Here is a 19,271-nt window from a genome sequence, read left to right on the forward strand (position 1 = left end):
GATCAGGAGACCCCTAGTAGCTAGAGGCATCGTCGGAAGTGGAGTGTTGCATCCACTCATCCTCCTTGGAGGATGAGTAATTACTGGGAAGCTTGAAGGGGGCTACCCGACATGGTTGTAGATGGAAGAAGGGGATGAACATGGAACAAGGGTGGTTTTAGATGGCAACAGCTTGAAGAATATGTAGAGCAGTGAGTGAGCCTCGCTTTGGCTTCGCCCGGTGGAAGTAATGGTGATGGGACGACGTTAGAAGTTGGGACATTCAACACTCACGTTGAATTTACCATCGGTAGACCAAATTGTCATTTAGGGCCGGCAGCCATAATGTGTATCTCAATTCGCTCGGCGTTCCATATGACGGAGAAATGCAACACCCAATAGTACTATAGCATCTATCATTCAACCATCGGTGCTAGAAGTTTCATCCACCGGTTCGATTCCTTTCTAGGCCCCGCTATCATTCCAACCGGCGGTGGAGCTACATCACCATCGCTTATGTAATAAACGACGGTGATAATGGCGACAGCGATCACTCGATCTATAGTAGTGTGAACACCAAGATTTATTCCCATTGTTCAGTTGCTTGCCGGCAACTTACATCCATGTTGTGGCGAGTCTAAGCTAGGTGGCTCACGTGCTAATTGGCATCACACGCCAAGCCCACACCAAGGGCGCCATAAGAACCACACTAGAGAGCACTCCACAAGCCACAATTCCACTAGAGTTGCTTTTTGCGAATCTCCCATGGGGAATAAGCACAAGAACCCCTCACAATGCCTTGATCGGAGCCAGCAACAATCACCAAAGCCGCTCAATGTCCTCCGCTGCTCCAAACCATCTAGGTGGCGGCAACCACCAAGAGTAACAAGAAATCCCGTAGCGAACATGATCACTAGTGCCACTAGATGCCTCAACTCAATCCAAGTGCACTAGGATCACTCCAAATCTCACTTAGGATGAATCAATGACCAAGGAGATGAGAGGGAGGTGTTTGTCTCAGCTCTAGGGGGTGTATCACACATGAAAAATGCCAAGAGAGCAGGCCACAAGCTAGCCAAGCCCCTTAAATAGACCCCCAAGAACTCCACTAGACGTTACTCCAACAAACCGACCATCGGACCTTCTTTATGGGACCATCGGACTAGCCGACGGCTCGGTCCGACCTCTTTTGCGATCGCCACATGTCCGCACCTTTGAATTTGACTGTTACATGCCCAAACGATCGACTGCATGGTCCAAGGCCAACTCCCATTGGACCAATGCCACTCACGGTCCGACGCAGTCTAGAGAGGGACCAGAGAGTGCAAAATGACTTTGACTGAGTCCGACCCAGACCGTCGAACCAATTCCAAGGGTCCGATGCTCCTTTGACCGCGTTGAAAGCTCTAATTTGGTTTTGGTGAATTGATGAAACCCTAAGTGCTAACCTAGTTTATCAAGTGATCATGAGATAGGTAGCACATTCCAAGTGGTGAAGCAAATGAAGATCATAACATAATGATGGTGATGCCATGGTGATGATCAAGTGCTTGGACTTGAAAAGAAGAAAGAGAAAAACAAAAAGCTCAAGGCAAAGGTATAAATTGTAGGAGCTATTTTGTTTTGGTGATCAAGACACTTAGAGAGTGTGATCACATTTAGGTTTGATAGCCATACTATTAAGAGGGGTGAAACTCGTATCGAAATGCGGTTATCAAAGTGCCACTAGATGCTCTAACTCATTGCATATGCATTTAGGATCCAGTGGAATACTAACACCCTTGGAAATATTTGTGAAAATATGCTAACACATGTGCACAAGGTGATACACTTGGTGGTTGGCACATTTGAGCAAGGGTGAAGAAAATAGAAGTGAAAAGGAGTTAGTCACGCTGGTCACAAAGTGACCGGACGCTGGTCTCAGAGGGACCGGCGCGTCTGGTCAATTGTAGCAGCGAAGACGCCGGCGTCGGTCTTCGACTGGACGTTGGGTCTCAAACTGACCGGATGCTGGAAGGCTGCGTCTGGTCCTACTGACGTGGTAGCACAGTGATCAAGGTGACTAATCGGACACTGGCTGTGTCCGGTCAAGGGCGACCGGACGCATCCGGTCTAGAAAAGTCGTCTCTGGATGCTTACTAGAAACGACCATACGCTGGGTTTCAGCGTCCGGTCACTTTAAGCCATAGCGTCCAGTCACTATATTACCGTTGAGATCGAGCATATAGTATTTGAAGAGAGGGGACACGTGGCACGCATCACGTGACCATACGCTGAGGTCCAGCGTCTGGTCAATATGACCGGAGCGTCCGGTCACCCCGCGTTGTGCCCAGTGAAGGGGTACAACGGCTCTATTTCATGGGGGCTTCTATTTAAGCCCCATGGCCGGTTCAAGCTCACACCCTTGGCCATTTTGCATTAACATAACAACCTTGTGAGCTTAGCCAAAACCCTACCACTCATCTCCTTCATTGATTCATCATCTTTGTGAGATTGGGAATGAATCCAAGTGCATTGCTTGAGTGTTTGCATCTAGAGGCACTTGGTGTTCGTGTTTTGCTGTAGGATTCGCTTGTTACTCTTGGTGGTTGCCGCCACCTAGACAGCTTGGAGTAGTGAGGATCATCGAGCGGAGGTTGGTGATTGTCTCTGGCTACGATCATGGTGATTGTGAGGGGTTCTTGACCTTTCCCTGGCGGAGAGCCAAAAGGTACTCTAGTGGATTGCTCGTGGCTTGTGTGATCCTCATCTTGTGTTGGTTGTGCAGCACCCTATTGAGGGTTTGGCGTGTGATGCCAATTAGTGTGTGAACCTCCAAGTGAGTGAATCGCCACAACGAGGAGTAACTTGTCGACAAGCAAGTGAACCTCGGTAAAAAATCATTGTGTTCATCATTTGATTAGGAGGTGATTGGTCTTCATCGATACTCATTCTTGTGATTGATTGGTTTACTCCTCGACGTGGCGGTATAACCTTCTTGTTCACTCTCTTTACATTACGGCAAACAAGTTGTCAAGCTCTTTAGTGTAGCTAGTTGTGAGAGCTTGTTAGTTTGGTTGGTGTAGCTCTTTAGTTAGCTTTTGTGAGCACACTAACTTTGTGTAGTGTCATAGCTATTGTGTGAATAGAAACAATATAAACTAGAATTGTGGTAGGTGGCTTGCATTTTTAGTAGGCTAGTGCAACACTCGCTTCGCCTCATAATTGTCTAACCAATTTGTTAAGTGTTGTTGTAGAATTTTTTAATAGGCTATTCACCCCCCCTCTAGCCATTAGGACCTTTGAAGTGGTATCAGAGCCGAGGTCACCGTGATTTGAGGCTTAATAACCTTCGGTGTAAAAATGGCTCAAATCAACAACACCAAGAAGCCACACCAATTTGATGGCTCAAATTATCCCTATTGGAAGGCTAAGATGACAACTTATATCAAATCAATTAATAGGAAGTTTGGAATGTGGTGGAGACCAAGATTGAGATTGAGGATGAAGAGGCTCCCACCACCGCCGAAGAAATGCTACTCCAAAATAATGACATTGCTCTTAGTGCTATCCATGATGCTTTGGATGAGAGAACTTTTGAGCAAATCAAGAATATTGAGAGAGCTCATGAGGCATGGAAGAAATTGGAGGAATCATTTGAGGGCACTCAAGCCGTGAAGGGTGCAAAGGCATACATTCTCAAAGAGAAGTTTGCAAGCTTCAAGATGAAGGAGGATGAGAGTGTGTCGGAGATGTTCCATAGGCTTCAAGTGCTTGTCAATGATCTCAAAGCACTTGGAGAAGAGGTGAAGGACAAGGACTTCTCCCACAAGTTCTTGAGATGCTTGCCTTCAAGATTTGGCACATTGGTCACTATTCTAGTGAGGAGTGATTTGGACACAATGACATCAAACCAAGTATTGGGAGATATAATGACCGATGACACATATAGAGATGACGATGAGAAGGAATAAAAGAAGGATAAGAAAGATGAGAAGAACGAGGAGAATAAGAAGAGTGTGGCATTCAAGGCCACATCATCCAAGGGGAAGGCAAAACAAGGAACATCAAGTGAAGATGATGATTCATAGGATGATGATGATGATGAGAAGATGACTCTCTTTCTCAAGAGATTTGGGAAGTTCATGGTGAAGAAAGGCTATCATGCTAGAAGAAAGAAATCTTCATCCAAGAACAAGGAAGAGTCAAGGAGGTGCTTCAAATGTGGAAGCAAAGATCATCTTGTTGCTCAATGTCCATACAATAGCGACAATGATGATGACAACAAGAAGAACAAGAAGAAGGACAAGAAGGAAAAGAAAGAGAAGAAGGACAAGATGACCTTCAAGAAGAAGAAGGGTGGTTCATATGTGGTCACTTGGGATAGTGATGCTTCCTCAAGTGATGATGATGATAGTGATGATGACAAGACCACCAAGAAGAAGGCACTTGCAAGCATTGCTATCAATGAGAAGCCTTCTCTCTTCGACACTCCATCATGCTTGATGGCTAAGGCCTCTAAGGTACAAATTTGTGATGATGGAAGTGATAATGAACATGATAATGAGAATGATAGTGATAGTGATGATGAACCTACTAAAGATGAATTATTTGACATGCTTGAAGATGCTACAGAACACTTTGACATTAAGAGAAGATAATGCAAGAGCTTGAATAAGGAGGTAAAATCCCTTAAGCAAGCCCTTGATGAGCTCAAAGCAACTCATGAGAGGCTAGAGGAATCCCATGAGAAGCTGGACAAGGATCACAAGAAGCTTGAAAAGGCCCATTCATCTTTGCTTAATGAGCAAAATAAAAAGAAGCATGTTGAAACTTGTCATGTAGGATTAACTTGTGATATAATTGATGAATCACTATCTATGCCTATCATTGTTCCTCCCACTAACCCTTCTTGTAGTACTTCTACTTCCACCTCATCTAGTAGTGATGGTCTCACTTGTGATGCCTCACTAGTGGTTGAGAATGAGAATCTCAAGAAGGAGGTCAACAAGCTCACTCACACCTTGGCTAAGGCTTATGGTGGTGAGGACCGCTTGCTTATGTTCTTGGGTAGCCAAAGAGCTTCTCTCTACAAAGAGGGATTGGGCTATATCCCCAAGAAAGGCAAGGCGACCTTTGCTCCTCACAAGACTAGTTTTGTGAAGAACAATGGTTGGTTTTGCATTAGTTGCAAGCAAGTTGGTCATGTAAAACAAAAGTGCATGAACAAGAAGTCACAAGCTAATGTATCCTCCATTAAGCTTGATTCTTTCTATTTGCTTACCAAGGGTGCAAATGGTGTAAAGGCTAAGTTCATTGGTAAACCATGGATAGGCTCAAAGAAGAAAGCCATTTGGGTACCAAAGAGTTTAGTGACTAACCTTCAAGGACCCAAGCAAGTTTGGGTACCTAAAAGGAATTGATCTTCTTTTATAGGTCAATTACAAAGCCGGAGGAAGGCATTGTGTTCTTGATAGTGGGTGCACTCAACACATGACCGGTGATGCAAGAATGTTCAACTCAATCAACACCAATGGCAATGATGGTTATGAAAGTATCACATTTGGTGACAATGGCAAAGGCAAGGTCAAAGGACTTGGTAAGATTGCAATATCCAATGACATGAGCATATCCAATGTGTTACTAGTAGAGAGCTTGAACTTCAATTTGCTATCTGTGGCTCAATTGTGTGATCTTGGATTCAAATGCATATTTGGGGTAGATGATGTAGAGATCATAAGTGTAGATGGCTCTAACTTGATCTTCAAAGGCTTTAGATATGAGAATCTATACTTGGTTGATCTCAATGCTAGTGAAGCTAGATTATCTACATGCTTGTTCACTAAGTCTAGCATGGGTTGGTTATGGCATAGAAGGCTTGGTCATATTGGAATGAAACAATTAAATAGATTTGTTTAGCATGACTTGGTTAAAGGCTTGAAAGATGTTGTGTTTGAAAAGGATAATCTTTGTAGCTCTTGTCAAGCCGGCAAACAAGTTGGAAACACCCACCCTAAGAAAAGCATGATGAGCACTAGTAAAGCATTTGAGTTATTGCACATGGACTTATTTGGGCCAACACAATACACTAGCATTGGTGGAAACAAATATGGCTTTGTGATAGTGGATGACTACACTAGATACACATGGGTATTCTTTCTAGTGGACAAAAGTGATGTATTTGCAACATTCAAATCATTTGTCAAGGGCATTCACAATGAGTTTGAAACAACCATCAAAAGAGTTAGAAGTGACAATGGTAGTGAGTTCAAGAACACTAGAATTGATGAGTTGTGTGATGAATTTGGAATTAGACATCAATTCTCGGCCAAGTACACACCTCAATCAAATGGCCTTGTTGAGAGGAAGAATAGAACACTCATTGATATGGCAAGGTCTATGCTTAGTGAGTACAATGTGAGTCAATCCTTTTGGGCCGAAGCTATCAACACGGCTTGCTATTGTAGCAACCGTCTCTATTGTCACCCATTGAAAGAGAAGACACCATATGAGCTCTTGAATGGTAGAAAGCCCAACATTGCATATTTTTGGGTCTTTGGTTGCAAATGCTATATCTTGACGAAAGGCACTAGATTGGGCAAGTTTGACAAGAAATGTGATGAAGGATTCCTACTTGGTTATTCCACTACAAGCAAAGCATATAGAGTTTGGAATTTGGATAGTGGTAATCTTGAGGAAGTTCATGATGTTGAATTTGATGAAACCAAGGGTTCAGAAGTAGAGAATGAGAACTTGGAAGATGTTAGAGGCATTCAACTTTCAAATGCCATGAAGAACATAAATATTGGTGAATTGAGGCCTAGGCAAGTGATGATGATGAAGATGATCAAGTGCAAGTGCTCTCTAACTCCAATGTGCAAGATGATACAAATCAAGCTATTACAAGTGAATCTCATGATTATGAACAAGATCAAGTGGCTAGTACATCATCTCAACCAAATGATCAAGCAAGTGCAAGCAATCAAGTTCCAATCCTCCAACCAACCAATGTTGCAAGGGATCATCCATTGGACACTATCATTGGTGATATTTCAAGAGGTGTGCAAACTAGATCAAGATTGGCTTCATTTTGTGAGCACTTCTCATTTGTGTCATCCATTGAACCAAAGAAGATAGATGAAGCATTAAAGGATGTTGATTGGGTGAATGCTATGCATGAAGAATTGAATAACTTCACAAGAAATCAAGTATGGGAATTGGTAGAAAGACCAAAGGGACACAATGTGATTGGAACCAAATGGATCTTTAGAAACAAGCAAGATCAAGATGGGATAGTAGTAAGGAACAAAGCACGATTGGTAGCACAAGGCTATACACAAGTTGAAGGTCTTGACTTTGGAGAAACATATGCCCCGGTTGCTAGATTGGAAGCAATTAGAATCTTGCTAGCCTATGCTTGTGCCCACAACATCAAACTCTATCAAATGGATGTTAAGAGTGCATTTCTCAATGGCTACATCAATGAAGAAGTATATGTTAAGCAACCCCCCAGTTTTGAAGATGATGAGAAGCCCAACCATGTATACAAGTTGAAGAAGGCATTGTATGGCTTGAAGCAAGCATCTAGAGCATGGTATGAGAGATTGAGGGACTTCCTACTCTCTAAAGGGTTCACAATGGGCAAGGTTGACACCACTCTTTTCATCAAGAAGATTGGAAAAGATTTATTTGTGTTGCAAATCTATGTTGACGATATCATATTTGGATCAACCAATCAAGACTTTTGTGAAGAATTTGGAAAGATGATGGCTAATGAGTTTGAGATGTCCATGATTGGAGAGTTGAGTTACTTCCTTGGTCTTCAAATCAAGCAATTGAAGAATGGTACATTTATGAGTCAAGCCAAGTATATAAAGGACATGATCAAGAAGTTTGGCATGAGTGATTGCAAAGCCATTAGTACACCAATGGGAACAAATGGCAACTTGGATAGTGATGCAAGTGATAATATGGTGGATCAAAAGTTGTACCGATCTATGATTGGAAACCTACTCTATGTGACCGCATCAAGGCCGGATGTCATGTTTAGTGTATGCATGTGTGCAAGATTTCAAGCCTCACCCAGGGAAAGTCATTTGAAGGCTACAAAGAGAATATTGAGGTACTTGAAGCATACACAAAATGTTGGTTTGTGGTATCCCAAAGGAGCAAAGTTTGAGCTAGTTGGTTACTCTGACTCAGATTATGCGGGATGCAAGGTTGAAAGAAAGAGCACCTCAGGCACATGCCAATTGTTGGGAAGATCACTTGTTTCATGGTCATCAAAGAAGCAAAATAGTGTTGCATTATCAACCGCCGAAGCCAAATACATATCCGCTGGTAGCTGTTGTGCACAAGTTCTTTGGATGAAGGCCACTTTGAGTGATTTTGGAATCAAGTTCAAGAAAGTGCCATTACTATGTGACAATGAAAGTGCAATCAAATTAACAAATAATCTGGTAAAACATGCAAGAACAAAGCACATTGATGTCCGCCACCATTTCATAAGAGATCACCAACAAAAAGGGGACATTTGCATTGAGAGTGTAGGCACCGAAGATCAATTTGCCGATATATTCACCAAGCCATTGGATGAGAAAAGGTTTTGCAAGCTAAGGAATGAGTTGAACATATTGGATTTCACAAATATGTGTTGATGCACCCCCACTTATATGACATACCTCTCCTTTGAGCAATCAAAGGTAAAAAGTTGATTGGCATGGCATACATCCTTGCTAAGGACATGTTTAATGCATCTAGACATTTTTAACATTTAATAGGCTCATTCATGAAAATCAAATGAATTTGATGATTGTATGGTACCACTATTGCTTGTATGCTTAATTTGATCTAGTGGTAGCATATGACATGTTTGTGGGCTTGTAAACCTAGTGTTTGATCTAGAAAATAAGCTCTAAGTATTTAACTCAACATGGTACAAGATAACCCTTATTTGGAGGTGTGAAGAAGCTTGTCCTTGGATCAAACCGAGTTAAATATCTTTGGCAAATGATCTAGATTGGACCAAATTTGGGAAAATAATCCTCACCCCATTGATTGACATTGATAATCTCAACCTATCTACATTTTGAACCTTTGTGGTCATTGATGACAAAGGGGGAGAAAATAGTGTACAAAGATAGTGAAAAAGACAACAAAGGGGAGAGAAATAAAGATATGAGAAAATAGTGTACAAAGATAGTGAAAAAGACAACAAAGGGGAGAGAAATAAAGATATAAGTGATAAGGGAGAATTTGACATAGGGGGAGAGATATGACAAAGGAAAGAGATCAATTAAAATTTTGAGCACACAAGTAGGGGAGCAAGCTCATGAACTTATATGGTGCATTTGAATGTGCATTTCATATGTTTGCTTGCATGGCACAAGTTTTAAATTTCAATATCCATGCTTGTGTGATGTATGCTAGTTGTAGGTTTGAATGATAAAATGAAAATCTAGCATGTATAGGTTATCTAGTAATTTCAATTCCAATAGTTTCCAAGTGGTATCTAGCTAACTATGGTGCTAAGTATGGTATAATGGTGCACTCCGATTGGTATCATGCTTCAAAAGTCCATCTTTTATACCTTAGCATCATTTGGTAGACATTGTCTCCTATATTTCCTATCTAAGCATATGTGCAAGCTACAATCCAAACTCTTAGCACATATGTAGGGGGAGCAATTGCTACCATTTGAAATTCATGAAACTTGTCCATATCCTTTTACATATAGAAAATATGCTTGAGCAAGCAACATGGATTCAATTGAATTTTAATTCATATCTTTGTATAAGGGTTGTCATCAATTACCAAAAAGGGGGAGATTGAAAGCTCTAATTTGGTTTTGGTGAATTGATGAAACCCTAAGTGCTAACCTAGTTTATCAAGTGATCATGAGATAGGTAGCACATTCCAAGTGGTGAAGCAAATGAAGATCATAACATGATGATGGTGATGCCATGGTGATGATCAAGTGCTTGGACTTGAAAAGAAGAAAGAGAAAGACAAAAAGCTCAAGGCAAAGGTATAAATTGTAGGAGCTATTTTGTTTTGGTGATCAAGACACTTAGAGAGTGTGATCACATTTAGGTTTGATAGTCGTACTATTAAGAGGGGTGAAACTCGTATCGAAATGCGGTCATCAAAGTGCCACTAGATGCTCTAACTCATTGCATATGCATTTAGGATCCAGTGGAATACTAACACCCTTGGAAATATTTGTGAAAATATGCTAACACATGTGCACAAGGTGATACACTTGGTGGTTGGCACATTTGAGCAAGGGTGAAGAAAATAGAAGTGAAAAGGAGTTAGTCACACTGGTCACAAAGTGACGGGACGCTGGTCTCAGAGGGACCGGCCCGTCCGGTCAATTGTAGCAGCGAAGACGCCGGCATCAGTCTTCGACCGGACACTGGGTCTCAAACTGACCGGATGCTGGAAGGCTGCGTCTGGTCCTGCTGACGTGGCAGCACAGTGATCAAGGTGACTGATCGGATGCTGGTTGTGTCCGGTCAAGGGTGACCGAATGAAAAGTCGTCTCTAGATGCTTACTGGAAACGACCGGACGCTGGGTTTCAGTGTCCGGTCACTTTAAGCCACAGCATCCGGTCACTATATTACCATTGAGATCGGGTGTACAGTATTTGAAGAGAGGGGACACGTGGCACGCATCGTGTGACCGAACACTGAGGTCCAGCGTCCGGTCAATATGACCGGAGCGTCCGGTCACCCCACGTTGTGCCCAGTGAAGGTGTACAACGTCTCTATTTCATGGGGGCTTCTATTTAAGCCCCATGGCCAGTTCAAGCTCACACCCTTGGCCATTTTGCATTAACATAGCAACCTTGTGAGCTTAGCCAAAGCCCTCCCACTCATCTCCATCATTGATTCATCATCTTTGTGAGATTGGGAGTGAATCCAAGTGCATTGCTTGAGTGTTTGCATCTAGAGGCACTTGGTGTTTGTGTTTCGCTGTGGGATTCGCTTGTTACTCTTGGTGGTTGCCACAACCTAGATGGCTTGGAGCAGCGAGGATCGTCGAGCGGAGGCTGGTGATTGTCTCCGGCTCCGATCGTGGTGATTGTGAGGGGTTCTTGACCTTTCCCCGGCGGAGAGCCAAAAGGTACTCTAGTGGATTGCTCGTGGCTTATGTGATCCTCATCTTGTGTTGGTTGTGCGGCACCCTATTGAGGGTTTGGCGTGTGATGCCAATTAGCGCGTGAACCTTCAAGTGAGTGAATCGTCACAACGAGGAGTAGCTTGCCGGCCAGCAAGTGAACCTCGGTAAAAAATCATTGTGTTCATCATTTGATTCCGAGGTGATTGGTCTTCATCGATACTCATTCTTGTGATTGATTGGTTCACTCCTCAACACAGCGGTATAACCTTCTTGCTCACTCTCTTTACATCACCGCAAACTAGTTGTCAAGCTCTTTAGTGTAGTTAGTTGTGAGAGCTTGTTAGTTTGGTTGGTGTGGCTCTTTAGTTAGCTTTTGAGAGCACACTAACTTTGTGTAGTGTCATAGCTATTGTGTGAATAGAAACTATATAAACTAGAATTTTGGTAGGTGGCTTGCATTTTTAGTAGGCTAGCGCAACACTCGCTTTGCCTCATAATTGTCTAACCAATTTGTTAAGTGTTGTTGTAGAAATTTTTAATAGGCTATTCACCCCCCCTCTAGCCATTAGGACCTTTCACACGTGCCCACTCAGCTGACCATGGTGAATAGAGCCACGATATAGTTCAATGGTGTACTTCACCATGCTCCGACGCTCTCGCGTGCTCTCATCCTCTCTGCGCAGTTAGGGTTAGGCGTTGGACCTTGCCTCCAATGGTCCGATGCTTTACCTTATCAAGGTCCGACGCTACGCAGAGCCACCTTCTTTTCTATTTCATCAACCCTTTTCCTCATGTGCTAACTCCAAAGTGTTTCCATCACTTGTGTACATGAGTTAGCATCTTCCAAAGCATTTTCACAAGGTTTTGTTAGCTCACTAGGTCCTAATGCACATGCAAAGTGTTAGTTCACCTAGTGACACTTAGATAACTGCATTTCACTTCGAGTTTTCCCCTCTTTATAGTATGGCTATCTATCCTAAACGCTATCATGCACTCTTATTGCGTCTTGACTGGCAAACAAAATGCCCTAGCTTATACCTTTGCCTTGAGCCCTTGCATTTTGTTTTTCTCTTTCTTCTTTTCCAAGTTTGGAGCACTTGATCGTCAATTGGCCATCTCCATCACCTTGAGTGCCATCCTTGCTCCGCCTTGGATGTGAACCAACCTATCTCATAAACAACACTAGAGCATAGGGTTAGTTCACTTGGTTGTCTCAATTAGCCAAAACCAAACATAGGGCTTTGAGAGGCCCGACAAGTACGGAGATTCCATAGCTCTTGCGTGTTCAACGGGCGCGAGGCTCTATTGGCCACTCCTTCTACAGGGTCACACAACCGGCGTGACACACTAGGACAAGTGACCTGGGGCTCCTTCATAGCCAAGGAAGCCTCGAGAAGGTTCACCCGAGGGAGGCCACACCGGAGCAGACAGCCCCTGATGGTCAAGTGCCAGGCGGTGGCAGCAATGTCAGGCAGTGGCTGCAGCTCCATCGACTCCTCCCTACGGGACGAAGGCAAGGTCCATACACACCGCGGCAGCATACTCCTACACCCGGCGTACGTACACCATAGACTCGAACCCAAAACCAACTTGCACCCGACCCCTCCTTAGGATATAAGGGGAGGGTCAGCTCCTGGAAGAAAAAGAGAAGAGAAGAGGAGAGGATCGAATAGTAGACAATCCCCAACTAGGCCAATTCGACAACCCAGCTAGAGAAGGCCGGTTCCTTACTCGCTGCGGATGAACACCTCCGACGAGCCGTAGGATAGCACCGAGCGATCCCCCGCTAAACTCTCGATCTCCATTGTTGCAACCACCGATTTGGGTGCTCCTTAACATGAAGAACACCTCACTGCTGGGCATAGAGCTCAGAAGCCCGAACTAGGATAGATCGCCGTGTCTCTCTTGTGTTTTGAGTGGCCGAGCCACCGGAGACCCACACATCGACTTCTGACGAATAACCACGATGCTCGCCACGGTTATGAACCCGTGACAGTGTGTCAAACTAAGTAAATACTGAAGTTGATGCTTACTACGGGGCATATATTGGGTCCATGGGATTGCAGAAATTTGAGTGCAAATAGCAACATGCTTGTCTTTTGTGCAGCTAGCTTATTGGTTTCATTCTCATAACGTCTTCTTATGGGAGGTACTATGTGTATGATAATTTGCAGAGCAGTGCAAAGCAGCGACGTTTCACTGAAGATCATATACTGTGGAGTCTATTATGCTGACATTATTTCTACACAAAATAAGCACAATAATTCAAATATCCTTTGGTTCCTGGGTAAGCTTTTTAGATCAATATGTACATTGAATCCCTCAGAGTAAAAAAACAAATTGTTAGGAAGTGCTGCCTATTGGCTAAACGTGGTGTTTGTACTGTATATTTGTCAATGTTATTGATTTGTGCAGGCATGAGATAGCTGGGGTTGTAACTGATGTTGGTGCAGATCAAAGGAGTTAAAGTGGGTGACCATGTAGGTGTGGGAACCTATGTGAACTCATGTAGGGATTGTGAGAACTGCAACAACTCTCTAGAGAATTACAGCACAGAAACAGTTTTTACTTTCAACAGAACTGATACTGATGGAACTATCACAAAGGGGGGTTACTCCACTCATATTGTAGTCCATGAAAGGTAAGGCAGTACCATTTTAGTTGGCTGTTCAAACAAGAACTTCTAAATTGATAAAAGCTAATTTTAGGGATGAAAACAGGCTCCTAATTTATTTTGTTCCACTATAATTTCATTTTCTTATTTAATCATACTGTGTAGTCTCTTATGGGAGGTGAGTAAAATTGTATTATTGTTGTCCAACCATTTTTACCAAAATCAATAAATGATGAAAGAATAATATATAGGGCCCATATAAGTAGTTATACCTTGATGCTGGTTCAAGTTCAGTACAGCTTTTCTGATAAGGTAAAACTTTCTGTTGATTAATTAACATTTTAGGTACCGTTTCAAAATACCCGATGGCTACCATTTGGCAAAGGCGGCACCTCTTCTATGTGCTGGAATCACTGTTTATACTCCAATGGTGCGGCACAACATGAACCAACCTCGAAAGTTGCTAGGAGTCATTAGACTGGGTGGTCTGGGTCACATGGCAGTGAAATTTGGTAGAGCCTTTGGTCTTAAGGTCACAATTTTCAGTACAAGTGAATCAAAGAGAGATGAAGCCATCAGCGTCCTTGGAGCAGATAATTTTGTTATATCATCAGACACACAGCAGATGGAGGTACCACACATTGCACAGTTTCAACATACCTTAGTACTTGATCTGTTCCATAATATGAGACATTTTAGCTTTGTCCTAAGTCAGATTTCTCTAATTTTGATCAAGTTGATAAAAAAATGCACCAGTACCAACAGCATTAAATTGAATCCACCATGGAATATGTCTTGATATTGCACTTATTTGGTATTGTAGGTGTTAATATATATTTTCTATAAACATGGTCAAAATTAGAGAAATTTCACTTAGGACAAAACTAAAATATATTGCATTTCGGAAAGGACGGAAGATGCCATGTTTTTCTTGTTGATAATGGTCACATAACTTTGTATTAGTAGCAAAACAACAATAAAGTCGGTATGACACAACCTTTTGGTGGGAAGATTTTTTTTCTGCATTTTATTGTCAAATATACAAGCATATCACATTATTTTCACTCGATAAAAAATAGGCCAGCAGAACACTATCTTTCATTCCTAAGTTCCAGGCAACCAGTTCTGTATATGACCATGGATAGCTTTCTTATGCTGAAAAGAAAGATGTGTTGCTAAATAATGTTTGTTCTGCTTAACCTGAAAATTGATTGTGACTATATTGATCTCTTGCTTTTGCAGTCCCTGAAAAACTCGCTGCACTTCATAGTTGACACAGCTTCTGGTGATCATCCATTTGATCCATATCTCTCACTCCTTAAGTTTGGTGGTGTGATGACAATAGTGTGCTTTCCAAGTGAGATGAAAATGCATCCTGCAAGCCTCAATCTTGGTAATTCTCTGTTTTGACACTCGTGTAGTGAAAATATATAAATGTGGTAGCAGAAGCAAAATCATTTAGATTTAACCTGAATTTCTTTTTTAGGTGGAGGTACAAAAGGCATCCAATATATGATTAACTTTTGTGCAGAGAACAAAATCTATCCAGCGATTGAGATTATCAAGATGGATTATATCAACGAGGCTCTTGCGAGGCTTGTTAATCGAGATGTGAAATACCGCTTTCTCTCGTCTTTTTGTCAATATATGAGAGCAATCACAATGTAAGTCATTCCAAATGAAGTGTAAACATAATAAATAAAAGGGGAAATAAGTATATTTGTAATGATAAAGTCGCTCAAGCGTGTTTGGTTTAGGAGTGGCCAAGGAAGGACTGCTTTGACCCGTTTTGGTAGTGTTTGGAATAAGCACTGTGTCAATGTGATCGACAATACCTCCTAGTCCTAGTTTGTTGCGTGCTCTTACAGATAAAATAATAGCAGACTAGTCTATCTGCAATGCCCAAATCAGCAGTAGTGCTCTTTTACCTGCAACAGTTTGAGTCAAATAATAGACATATGCACATATGTATCAAAAAATTATTATATTTTTATCCACTAATTGACCTTATCCTTTTTCCTTTTATGAAAACACCTAGCAGAAAAATAAATGGAATGTTTCAAAATTACTATACCTTCCTATAGCCCAGGGTTTTGGGATTCGGCCCGAATGGACCGGATTTCACGAAATTCGTCCATTTTGGCCTGGTCCGAGATAAAACTAAATCGGTCAAAATATTTCAACAACAACAACAACAAAGCCTTTAAGTCCCAAACAAGTTGGGCTAAGCTAGAGTTGAAACCCAGCAGAAGCAATCAAGGTTCAGGCACGTGAATAGCTGTCTTCCAAGCACTCCTATCTAAGGCTAAGTCTTTGGGTATATTCCATCCTTTCAAGTCTCCTTTTATTGCCTCTACCCAAGTCAACTTCGGTCTTCCTCTGCCTCTCTTCACGTTACTATCCTGGCTTAGGATTCCACTACGCACCGGTGCCTCTGGAGGTCTCCGTTGGACATGTCCAAACCATCTCAACCGGTGTTGGACAAGCTTTTCTTCAATTGGTGCTACCCCAAATCTATCACGTATATCATCGTTCCGAACTCTATCCCTTCTTGTATGACCGCAAATCCAACGCAACATACGCATTTCCGTGACACTTATCTATTGAACATGTCGTCTTTTCGTAGGCCAACATTCTGCACCATACAACATAGCAGGTCTAATCGTCGTCCTATAAAACTTGCATTTTAGCTTATGTGGTACCCTTTTGTCACATAGGACACTAGATGCTTGCCGCCACTTCATCCACCCTGCTTTGATTCTATGGCTAACATCTTCATCAATATCTCCATCTCTCTGTAGCATTGATCCTAAATATTGAAAGGTATCCTTCCTAGGCACTACTTGACCTTCCAAACTAATATCTTCCTCCTCCCGAGTAGTAGTGCCGAAGTCACATCTCATATGCTCAGTTTTAGTTCTACTGAGTCTAAAACCTTTGGACTCCAAAGTCTCCCGCCATAACTCCAGTTTCTGATTCACTCCTGCCCGGCTTTCATCAACTAGCACTACATCGTCCATGAAAAGCATACACCAAGGGATGTCCCCTTGTATGTCCCTTTTGACCTCATCCATCACTAAGGCAAACAAATAAGGGCTCAAAGCTGACCCTTGATGTAGCCCTATCCTAATCGGGAAGTCATCCGTGTCTCCATCACTTGTTCGAACTCTAGTCACAACATTGTTGTACATGTCCTTAATGAGCCCGACGTACTTCGTTGGGACTTTATGTTTGTCCAAAGCCCACCACATAACATTCCTTGGTATTTTATCATAAGCCTTCTCCAAGTCAATAAAAACCATGTGTAAGTCCTTCTTCTTCTCCCTATACCGCTCCATAACTTGTCTTATTAAGAAAATGGCTTCCATGGTTGACCTTCCGGGCATGAAACCAAATTGGTTCATAGAGACCCGCGTTATTGCTCCCAAGCGATGCTCGATAACTCTCTCCCTTAGCTTCATAGTATGGCTCATCAACTTAATTCCCCGGTAATTAGTACAACTTTGAATATCCCCTTTATTCTTGTAGATCGGTACCAATATACTTCTCCTCCACTCATCAGTCATCTTGTTCGATCGAAAAATATGATTGAACAACTTGGTTAGCCATACTATAGCTATATCCCCGAGGCATCTCCACACCTCGATTGGGATACCATCCGGTCCCATCGCCTTACCTCCTTTCATTCTTTTCAACGCCTCTCTGACCTCAGATTCTTGGATTCTCCGCACAAAGCGCCTATTGGTGTCATCAAAAGAATCATCCAACTGAAAGGTTATGTCCGTATTCTCACCATTGAACAATTTGTCAAAATACTCTTGCCATCGATGTCGGATCTCATCCTCCTTCACCAAGAGATGCTCCCTTTTATCCTTAATGCATTTAACTTGGTTGAAGTCCCTTGTCTTTCTCTCACGAACCCTAGCCATCCTATAAATGTCCTTCTCTCCTTCCTTCGTACTCAAATGTTGGTAAAGATCCTCGTACGCTCTACCCTTTGCCACACTTATAGCTCGCTTTGCAGTCTTCTTTGCCACCTTGTACTTCTCTATATTGTCCACACTCCTATCATGGTACAAGCGTCTATAGCACTCTTTCTTCTCCTTAATAGCCCTTTGGACTTCATCGTTCCACCACCAAGTATCTTTAGTCTTGCCTCCACTTCCTTTGGTTACTCCACACACCTCTAAGGCCACCTTCCGAATGTTGGTTGCCATCTTCTCCCACATGTTGTTTATGTTATCTTCTTCCTTCCAAGAGCCCTCTTTGATAACCCTTTCCCTGAATACCTCTGACGTCTCTCCTTTCAGTTTCCACCACTTTGTTCTTTCAATCTTAGCTTGTTTATCCCTATGGGCACGTACCTGAAAACGAAAGTCTGCCACCAAAAGCTTATGTTGAGAAACAACACACTCCCCTGGCATCACCTTGCAACCCAAGCATGCTCGTTTGTCCTTTCTTCTTGTGAGGACAAAGTTAAATCTGGCTAGAGTGTTGTCCGCTACTGAAGGTCACTAGATGAGATTCTCTCTTTCTAAAGAAAGTGTTGGCTATCATCAGGTCAAAAGCTACCGCGAAGTCTAGAACTTCCTCCCCCTCCTGATTCCTACTACCATACCCAAAGCCTCCATGAACTACCTCGAAACCTGCGCTTGTAGTACCTACATGTCCATTAAGATCTCTTCCTATAAAAAGCTTCTCACTACTAGGTACAACTCTAATCAAGCCATCTAAGTCTTCCCAGAACTGTCTCTTAGCACTCTCGTCGAGGCCTACTTGGGGGGCATACGCACTAATTACGTTCAAAACCATATCACCAATGACAAGCTTGACTAAGATAATCCTATCTCCTTGTCTTCTCACTCCCACCACGCTATTCTTGAGGCTCTTATCAATCAAAACTCCTACTCCATTTCTATTCGCAACTGTCCCTGTGTACCAAAGCTTGAAATCTGTATTGTCCACCTCCTTCGCCTTCTGACCCTTCCATTTAGTCTCTTGAACGCATAATATATTTACACGCCTCCTAGTCGCGGTATCAACTAATTCTCTTAACTTACCTGTAAGCGACCCTACATTACAACTACCTAAATGGATCCTAGTTGGTTCGACTAGCTTCCTTACCCTTCGCACCCATCGACTCAGATGTGAAGACCCTTGCTCATTTTTCACTACACCCGGGCACCGATGTAGCGCGCCAGTAAGGATGCGATGACCCGATCCTTGATCACTTGACACCGTGCCCAGATCGCGACATGGCGCGTCACGGGGGTGATGACCCGGCCCTTGCTCATTTAACACCATACCCGGGTTCCGATATGGCGCGTCGCTAAGAGGGTTACGCCCCAACTGTTTTCTTTCGGGTTTCATCTCCATTAAAATGGCTAGATTTAACGTTGGCTCACCACGCCTATCACAACCCTCCTCCTTCACCAGGGCTTGGGACCTGCTATGTTGAGACAACATAGGCGGTTCGGCCCAATTAAATTTCCAGCATGTTTTATGTTCCAACAAGAGCCCATGAATGTTCGTCCATATCACGCTACAAAACTTCGTCACGGTGCCTAGCTTTCT

General features: G+C 42.7%; 1 pseudogene; it reads left to right on the forward strand.

Annotated features, from left to right (window-relative positions):
- Nucleotides 1–15,365, forward strand: part of LOC136479778 (probable cinnamyl alcohol dehydrogenase 1) — a 36,594-nt pseudogene extending 21,229 nt beyond the window's left edge.
- The last annotated feature ends 3,906 nt before the right edge of the window (nucleotides 15,366–19,271 follow it).

Source organism: Miscanthus floridulus, chromosome 9, assembly GCF_019320115.1.
Source record: "Miscanthus floridulus cultivar M001 chromosome 9, ASM1932011v1, whole genome shotgun sequence".
In the NCBI taxonomy this organism is placed as follows: Eukaryota; Viridiplantae; Streptophyta; class Magnoliopsida; order Poales; family Poaceae; genus Miscanthus; species Miscanthus floridulus.